At 35.3% G+C, this 8718-nt stretch overlaps 1 long non-coding RNA gene across 1 annotated transcript in view; it reads right to left on the bottom strand.

Moving 5' to 3' along the window:
• Window positions 1-8718, bottom strand: part of LOC120529476 — a 106004-nt gene that overhangs the window by 91315 nt on the left and 5971 nt on the right. Inside the window, exon 2 of the long non-coding RNA XR_005633754.1 lies at window positions 4370-4438. This is a non-coding gene — a long non-coding RNA (uncharacterized LOC120529476). The remainder of the gene's footprint in view (window positions 1-4369; window positions 4439-8718) is intronic.

The raw sequence follows: 8718 nt of genomic DNA, 5'->3' as shown, positions 1-8718 counted from the left end.
AGATGTTTTCTACGCGCCACAGTGGAGGGGGCGCCATAATGGTCTGGTGTGCTTTTTCCTTCAGTGGAACAATGAAGCTTCAGTAAGTGCAGGGGTGTCAAACGGCCACTGGCTATGTCCAGATGTTGCAGAGAGCGTTCCTCATGACTGAGGGCCCTTGTCTGTGTGGTAACGACTGTGTTTTTCAACAGGACAATGCTACAGTACACAATGCCCGCAGGACAAGGGACTTCTTCCAGGAGAATAACATCACTCTTTTGGCCCATCCTGCTTGTTCCCCTGATCTAAATCCAATTTAGAACCTTTGGGGGTGGATGGCAAGGGAAGTTTACAAAAATGGGCAACAGTTCCAGACAGTAGATGCCCTTCGTGGGCCGTCTTCACCACTTGGAGAAATGTTCCCACTCACCTCATGGAAACGCTTGCATCAAGCATGCCGCAACGAATTTTTGAAGTGATCAACAATAATGGTGGAGCTACTCAGTACTGAGTTCATGTTTGGAAGTTTGATATCTGTTTTTTTGGAGATGTGGTCCTAAACTTTTGATCAGCTGTAAAACAGCCTGTTTCAGTTTAATCGTTGTTTTCATTAAATTGCATGCTCAAAAAATGTTTTGTCTCACTCCCATTTCTTAAGATGTATAAATGGTAAATGCATTTAACTAGTGTACCAATTAAGACAAAGCTCACGTCTGTGCAATGAAAGGGGACAAGGCGCACTGGAGAATAGCCTGGTCTGGGAGCGCAGGACGCTTAATCAGAAATGCTTTTGTCCAGCAAATTTGTATAGCTTGTAGAAAGTAACGTACAGCGTTCAGCATGTTTTTTCACGGTGTGTACACCATGCAGAGCTATGTTGCAGGCACCTTTTAAATTTATTATCTCAGAATTGTTGATCCTCAAACCATCCTAAAGACTTGTTTTCATATACTATGATTGTGTCCTGCACCCAAGTGACTGTATGTTATTTCCACACAAGTGAAGCGGTTAGGGTTTGGAGTACCGTTTGGTTTAGGGTTGCCTTCATATTTTACCTGGACACCTTTGCATCACGGTATGCAAACTCAGAAAATAAATGCTTTAGAATGCAAAGTTTAAGAGATTTGCATTTTTGCTCTTTGCGGAAAGTGCTTTTTAATTCCGTTTCAGTGATTTGAATGCTCGCGTTTTTATAATGAATTTGCTTGTAGAAATGTTGTATGGTCCTAAGCTGATATCTTAATTCCAAAAAGCTATACATTTGAGTAATTTGTTTAATTATATTTTGATATATTTTGTTATTATTATTATTATTAAGTAGCTTTATAACAGTGAAAGGGTTTTCAACAGTAGCTGGAGCATGATTCACATAGGTCTTTGTTATGGATGGGGTTCATACCGTTTCAATAACAATAGTTTCTGCAACACTTTTTTCAAGAAGAAAACAAAATGTCACTGCCACGTGTTGCTCACGATAATCGGCCATCGTAAAAAAACGACGCTTGCACAAAACTACTTTTACAAAATTCACTGAACACAAGCACAACCTTCCAGATTGATGGCACTTGGCAGACTGACTTGTGAGGAGTGTAACTAGATTGCCCTAGCGGCCCAACCACGTACTACAAGTACCAACCTAACAACAACAAAATTCCAGTTATTTTTGGGTCCCCCCTTGTATATATGTGATAAGGGTTAGCCCATATTTTTTTTCATTGTGCAGTTCAGAGCTTCGATACTAACTTGTCTTTAAGTAAAATTCTAGAAAACCACGTTTTTCATCATCTAAATGTTTACTTGAACAAACATTCCATTACTTATAAGTTTCAGTCATGATTTAAAATGAATCATAGTACAGAATCTGCACTGGTTAAAATAATAAATGACCTGTGGGTTAATGCAGACGTAGGCTACTTATCTGCTCTTGTTCTCCTAGACCTCACTCAGTGCAGCATAAACTACAGAATTCTTATAAACTGCATTAGACTATGAGTGGGTCTCTTGAGCAGGTAAAAAATTCTTTGCTAGTTGTGGCGATTGTAGTTTGAACGTCCATGATATTGTATATGGTGTACCACAAGGATTTATTGCGAGTCTGCTGCTTTTCTCCATCTACATACTTTGATTAGGCCAGATTATATTGAAACACAAGATGAACTACCAGTTATGCAGATGACACTCAACTTTACTTATCTATTTACCTAATGACCCTGATGCTCTGGTCTCTCTAATTCAATGTCTATCTTGTATTTTTGAATGGATGAGTAGTAATTTTCTTAAGCTAAATAAATAAAAAAAAAAAAAATATAGAAATCTTAGTGGTTGGCAAAAATGTAAACGGTGACGGTCTTAGAAATAAACTTGATCCCTTAGCATTTAAAGTCAAGATGGACGGAAACATTTTAGGTGTAACCATGGACTGTGACCTAAACTATAAAATTGTGCATTAACCATTTTACTAGAACTGCCATTTTTCCATCTAAGGAATATTTCAAATGTTAGACCTCTTATAACTTGGCAAGATGCTGAGGAGTTAATTCACACTTTTGTATTAGTCAACTAGTCTACTGAAATGCACTCCTAACAGGACTACTATACCTAAGAAAGACATCAATCAAATATACGTTCAGAATGCAGCAGCAAGAATCTTAACCAGAAAAAAGAAAACTTGCAAATATCTCACCAGCATTAGCATCATTGCATTGGTTATCAATGTCTTTTAGAATTTACTTTTTAAATACTACTAATGGTATTGAAATCTTAAAATAATCTTGCTTCTTACTATATTTTGGAATGTCTGTTCCCCTGTATTCCAAATTGTAACTTTAGATTTTCTAATAGTGATCTACTTATTATTAAAAGAGTTTAGCATAAAAGAAGTGGTGGTGGGGTGGCCTTTTGCTGCTATGCACCAAAATCTGGAATAATTTACGAAAACAGATATGTCAGGCTAACACCATGGAATGTTTTTAAAAAAACTCCTAAAAACCCACTTTTTTAATTTGGCTTTATTATAGATGCAGATTTTATTTCTTTTGGGTTATCTTTTTTTCTGTAGACTAATCTTTAGAGACATGCTACTATATTAAGGACTCTAACTTTCTAATTATATACTGTATCTATTTTATGTAAGCTCATACTGATTTTTTTGTTATTTAGTGAATATTATTCTTACATAATTCAATTGATTCTTTCATTACATCCTATGTATGACAATGTTCTATAGAAATAAATGTTGGTGTTGCTTAATTTGACTCTTGAGTGTACTATAAAAATGTTGACAAACTGTTATATATTCTGCGCGTAAAGTGTAACTCCTTGTAGGCCATTGTTAAATGTAAAATTATATTTTTTTATAACAAAGTCTTAAAAAGCTTTTTTTCTTAAATTTTTTTTAAAACTTGAATAATCAAGCTAATTTACAAGGGACCACTTAAGCCTTCTCTAGAATACGGCAGGCATTTTTTGCTTAATATTGCTATTAATTAATTAAAACTTTCTTAACCTTTGCTAACACATGAGATGTCCTTAAATGTATGAGTGGTTATTTCACATCAGACTTTCATATTTTATTACTCCCTGGATGGCTTGGGCAGGTGAGGTTGAATCTGAGTTAAATCCAATGTGTACTTGATATGTATTCTGTTCATCGTAATTAAATGCATAAAACAAATAAAAAAAATAAAAATGCAAATTAAATTGATCTTTGTGTGCTGTATGTTTCATAATTGAAAAAATAAAGTTGGTCTGTGTCAAGCCTGTTGCAGTCAAAGTTAAGTCTCTTTGTACATCTGCTCCTAGACTTGTCTATTTATCATCATAAAATGTCCTTGAATATAGCTCTTCAGAAATTATCAAAAAGCTAGTGGGTGCTTAATGTGCTCGTTTCAGATGTCTAAAAAGTGTATCCTTTTACTTTCTGTTTTTTTTAGGTTATACTGCCATAATCTAATTAACTTTAATATATTCCACATATAACTCTTCGCAGAAGACAGACATAGAGCACTGACACAAATTTACATATAGAAAATGGTAACATTAAAATGTTTAGATACATATAATCACAATTCACAGAGATAATCTATTAAAAGAATGTATGTTATATCCTTTATTTTGATTGCCCTTAAAGGGGCAATTTATGAAAGCTAAACTAATAATTATAGATAATTGAAAACAGTGGAGACAAAAAAAAAAGTATTTGAAAATGTTCCTGGTAATGGATGAGGTATCCACTGTCTTTTGCAACAAGGCAAATTCAATGTTTGATTGTCCTAAACTAAGCCAACCAGCCACCTGCCGTAAGGCAACTACAATACGGTATTGGTACAGCAAATACTAATGTCTGTAACTTAAGTAGAATCACTCAATTGTCTCATGCTGTGTCTCTCACCATTGCTGTGAAATATTCTCAACCTCTTTCTCTCCGAGGCCAGCTAGGTCTAGCTTAGTCCAGGAAGTTCTGAGACCAGGAAAGAAGATCAGAAAGGGACGATAAGAGATACAAATAATATATGCAATTTCTATAATGTAGATAAAAACACTAAATACCTTTGTACAGTATTAACATAAAAACACTCGCATGAGGGTATGCTATTTTAAAATAATAATTTAATTATTATGCAGCAATACTTCCAAGTTCTAGTTATGAACCTTATAGGCATTTTCAACCATTTGTTGGTTGTAAACAGAATTATTTGAAAAGCATTTAGATAAGCTTATGTAGCATTCTGTTCCAGTTAGAAACTGCATAAACTGGCTTTTATATATCCATCCATTGCTTTTTAAATGAGTTCCCATTTGGTGTCACTAAGCACAAGGCAGGAACACATCCACACTCACTCATATCAAGCTAATTTAGAGTCATCAATTACAGGATGAGTTTTGTATTTTTCACGTCGAAGTTGTTTCTTCAATATTATTAGCAAATACTGTACTGATTTGCCAAATGAAATTGTGTTCTAAAGTGCAGCATATTTTATGAAATTGAAAAAAAAAAACTAGGCAATCTCTTGCATTTTTATAATGGAGTTATGGGTACTGGGTCCCCATTGTGAAAAAAAGCCTTAAAACCTACAGAACATACACATTTTGAAGTAGTAGGGGTTTCGATTTAAGAAAATGTGCCTGTCGTGTTTTGGAGATATGTTTTGACATCAAACATATACTAGAATAATAAGAGTTAATCACAGATTATTGGTACTATTTTCTCAAAATAATCATATGTTTCTTGCTCATTTCTCTGCTTATAGTGAGCGAAGTCATATTCTTTTTATTATCCTGCTTTTGCTTCTTGTTTCTTTTGCAGTTATATTCTGCCATGGTTTATAAGACAGATGTGTGCTAAAATTATGCATTTTATTTTTCCTAAATGATGCCTACTTTTCATCAATTACATTCTGTGTTTTTTTTATTTTACATAGCCTGCGGAGGGAGATCCATGCTGAGTGGCATTGTTGTGGTAAACAGCACATGTAAGAGATTCATTGCACTTTATATCCACAATAAATCTGGGCTTAATAATAATAACCTTATATTTTTGAAAGATCTAAGCCACTTGCATGTCACACTTTCTGTGGTGTATCATGTCCATGCATAATAAAAAAAAACACTCAGAAAATGAAAAATAGAATAGAATAAGCATTTAAATTGAGGAAGTGGATTCTCTTCCCTTAATTGTTGTTATTTATTTATTAACTTATTTTTTCTACTATTAAAGTCTTACTCTGTTGGCCTAGCTCTCTTTCTCATGGGTTAGGGTGATCTGATGTGAACTTAGCTTTGCAAAATTTGACTTGCTTGTATGGAATGTTATTTGCTTTTAATAAATTCAATAAAATGCTTAAAAAAAGAAAATGAAAAAGACAGAGTGTGCAATAGAGCATACTGAAGTGCCACAAACTAATTATCACATTTTTTAATGCATGATGAGTTGATCTTGCTGAGGATATGTTTAGATGATGACAACCAATCCATAAATAGATGGGGAGAACATATACCCACTCCATGCAGACCTTGGTGCTGCTAGGAAGAAATAACAGCTTTCAGCTACCACACTGACTATGGTAAAATATTTGTACTAAACATCAACCTGATTAAACATAGGCAAACTGGCCCTAGTGTGAGGATGTGTGTGTCAGTATGTGTGTTGACCATGCAATGAACTGGAGCCCTGTCGAAGGACTGTTCCTGCCTTGCAACTGATGCTTGCTGGGATAGTGTTCATCTGTCCCACAATCCTGCCTTGGATAAGCGGGTTAGGAAGATGGATGGATATATGCCTGCAATGTCTGTCCAGTTCTTGTCACTTGTTTGTGAACTCAATATTCTCTATCACCAAAGCAAACATCAGGTAATATGTGTGAGAAATAATGAAATAAACCTATGTATAAGGAAAGAATATAAGCGTTCAGAAGTGTGACTTTTTTCAGTTAATTTTGTCTAGTTGTTTATAAAACAGAGACAACAATTCATATCTGGGAATCAACTTTCAATGTCAATAACAGCATTTGCATTGACTTTTGAAGGTGAATCCACATCCCTGGGCCTGAATTGTATTGTAAAGGAAGATGAGCCGATTGCCATTTCCACTGACTTCTGCCACTACAGATGGTCCATCAGACTGCTTTGATCGAGATCTTTTTTTAGTTGGCAGAAAAGGGTAAAACATTTAAAAAGAAACATTGGAAAGCAACATTGAACCTGTGCTCAATATACATGGTTGCTAATGCAAACAGAAATAATTAAATCCTTTCCTGTTTTTTTATTTTTTTTTATTGCTGTACTTCTGCTTGCTGTTTAATTGTGTAAAACAATCTGCACTTTTAATGCACTGAATCTCCTTTAAAAGTTCGGACAGACTTTGCCATTGAAATTTAACTGTCTGTTAATAAAAAAGTCAGTGTAATTTTACCATCAATTAAAGACAAATTTCTGTTGTGTTTGCAACCATAAGACACAGACATGGATCTTGACTTTATGATCTTTAAGTATGATTTCTGTTGGTCCCTAAAGCCAGGCAGTTAAGATCTGAGACTGAATAAAATTGTGTCTGTGTCTACAATTCAGTTAAACTCACAATGTTATATAACTTAATTAATAATTAATTATTTACATTTATATAGAGCTTTTCTTGCTATTTGAAGTGCTTTTACATAGTGATTGGGGAGCCACTTCAACCACCACTAATGTGTACCATCCACCTAGATTAGGGGTATTCAACTAAAATCTAAAGTGGTCCAATTAGAGAAAATTTCTTGAAGCAATGGTCCGGAAGATCATGTTGTCTAACTATTTAGTATCATATATATTTATGTAGCCTAGTAGTTGTATCAGCATTTACATGTAATCAATACCAGACTTTCAAATCAAATGAGTTCAGTACAATTCCAAAACTTTTTGACAATATTTATTGTCACGTAACACAGAACTGAACATGTATGTATGACTGCAGATATGTATAATGTTCCGTCACAGTATATAATGTTCTTAAATTTACTAAATAAAAGTAAGGCTGCATTTCAAAATAAGACAAAATAAATAAAATGTGAAAATTATGCATGTTTAAATAAAGTGCTTAACTTCAGAAAAATAAAATAAATGGAGAAAAAGCTTGAATTTCCCCTTTTCTGTTTCACATCTTGACTCAACAGTCTCAGCCAATTTTACAGATAATAAATCTCAACACATCTTAACAATTAAACAGTTTTAAATGCTCACTTTCTTCCTCTTATATTCATCGCCCCACTTTTTTGCTCAATTAGAGAATTGAGCTGTAGCTTGTCCTGCCAGGATTTTAAACCTGGGCTTTAATGGAGTCAGAGCCATTCTAATAGACATGTGGAGGTGTTCATTGGTGAGCCTGGAACAATATTTAGTTTTGATTATGTTCATTGTGGAGAAAAATGCCTTGCAGTTGTGTGTGGAGCCAAACGTGGTCAAGATGTACAAGGCTACTTTCCTCAGACTTGGGAAAGCTGTCGCAGGACTATTTGGAGCCAGAAAGTGGAAGGGTCAGTTCTTCCACACTGCTCTTTCAGGGCCACATCTGCTTGGAAATCAACCAGATGCATCTGAACAGGCCCAGCATTTACCCATTTTAAGCGCTGTGTGACTTCCTTTGAGAACCCCCTGACATCTGTGATGAGAAATGGGCTCTGAATGAACATGGTGAGCTGCTGTCCAAAGCTGAAGGTGTCAAAATGGATGCTGAAGTTTACAATCAACTTATTAATAAAGTCAACAAAAGAAGACACATCTTGCTGTCCCTGAACCTGTTCCTGCACTGCTGGGAAGTGTTCACAGTCTCTGCAAGTCTTCCTTGAACATCTCAAGTTTCCTCTGAATTCAGCAGACAGCCATCATCAGTTCACAAACTGAATTGTCTTTGCCCTGTAGCCTCAAATTCAGTTCCTTCAGATGTGAAGTGATATCAACCAAAAAGGCCACATTGTCCATCTGTTTATCATTTTCTAAAAAGAAAGAAAACTGTGATGCCTTCTGACTTCTTAGCTCTGCCAAAAAAGTTGCTACTTCCCTCCTTATGGACCAAAAGTGCGCTAACACCCTGCCTTTGCTGAGCTATCTCACATTGTTGTGTAGCAAAAGGTCATCAGCATTGGCATCAACTTCCCTAAGGGATTCTCTAAGCATGTGATGCTGGTAGGAAGAGGATGCTCTGAGAAAATTGATCATTTCCATCATTGTATTCGTCACCCCAGCATGCTCATCTGACAGGGAGGT

This window comes from Polypterus senegalus, chromosome 5, assembly GCF_016835505.1.
Source record: "Polypterus senegalus isolate Bchr_013 chromosome 5, ASM1683550v1, whole genome shotgun sequence".
Taxonomy (NCBI): Eukaryota; Metazoa; Chordata; class Cladistia; order Polypteriformes; family Polypteridae; genus Polypterus; species Polypterus senegalus.
Note: the sequence above shows the minus strand (reverse complement) of the source record. Positions and strands in the feature narration are given on the sequence as shown.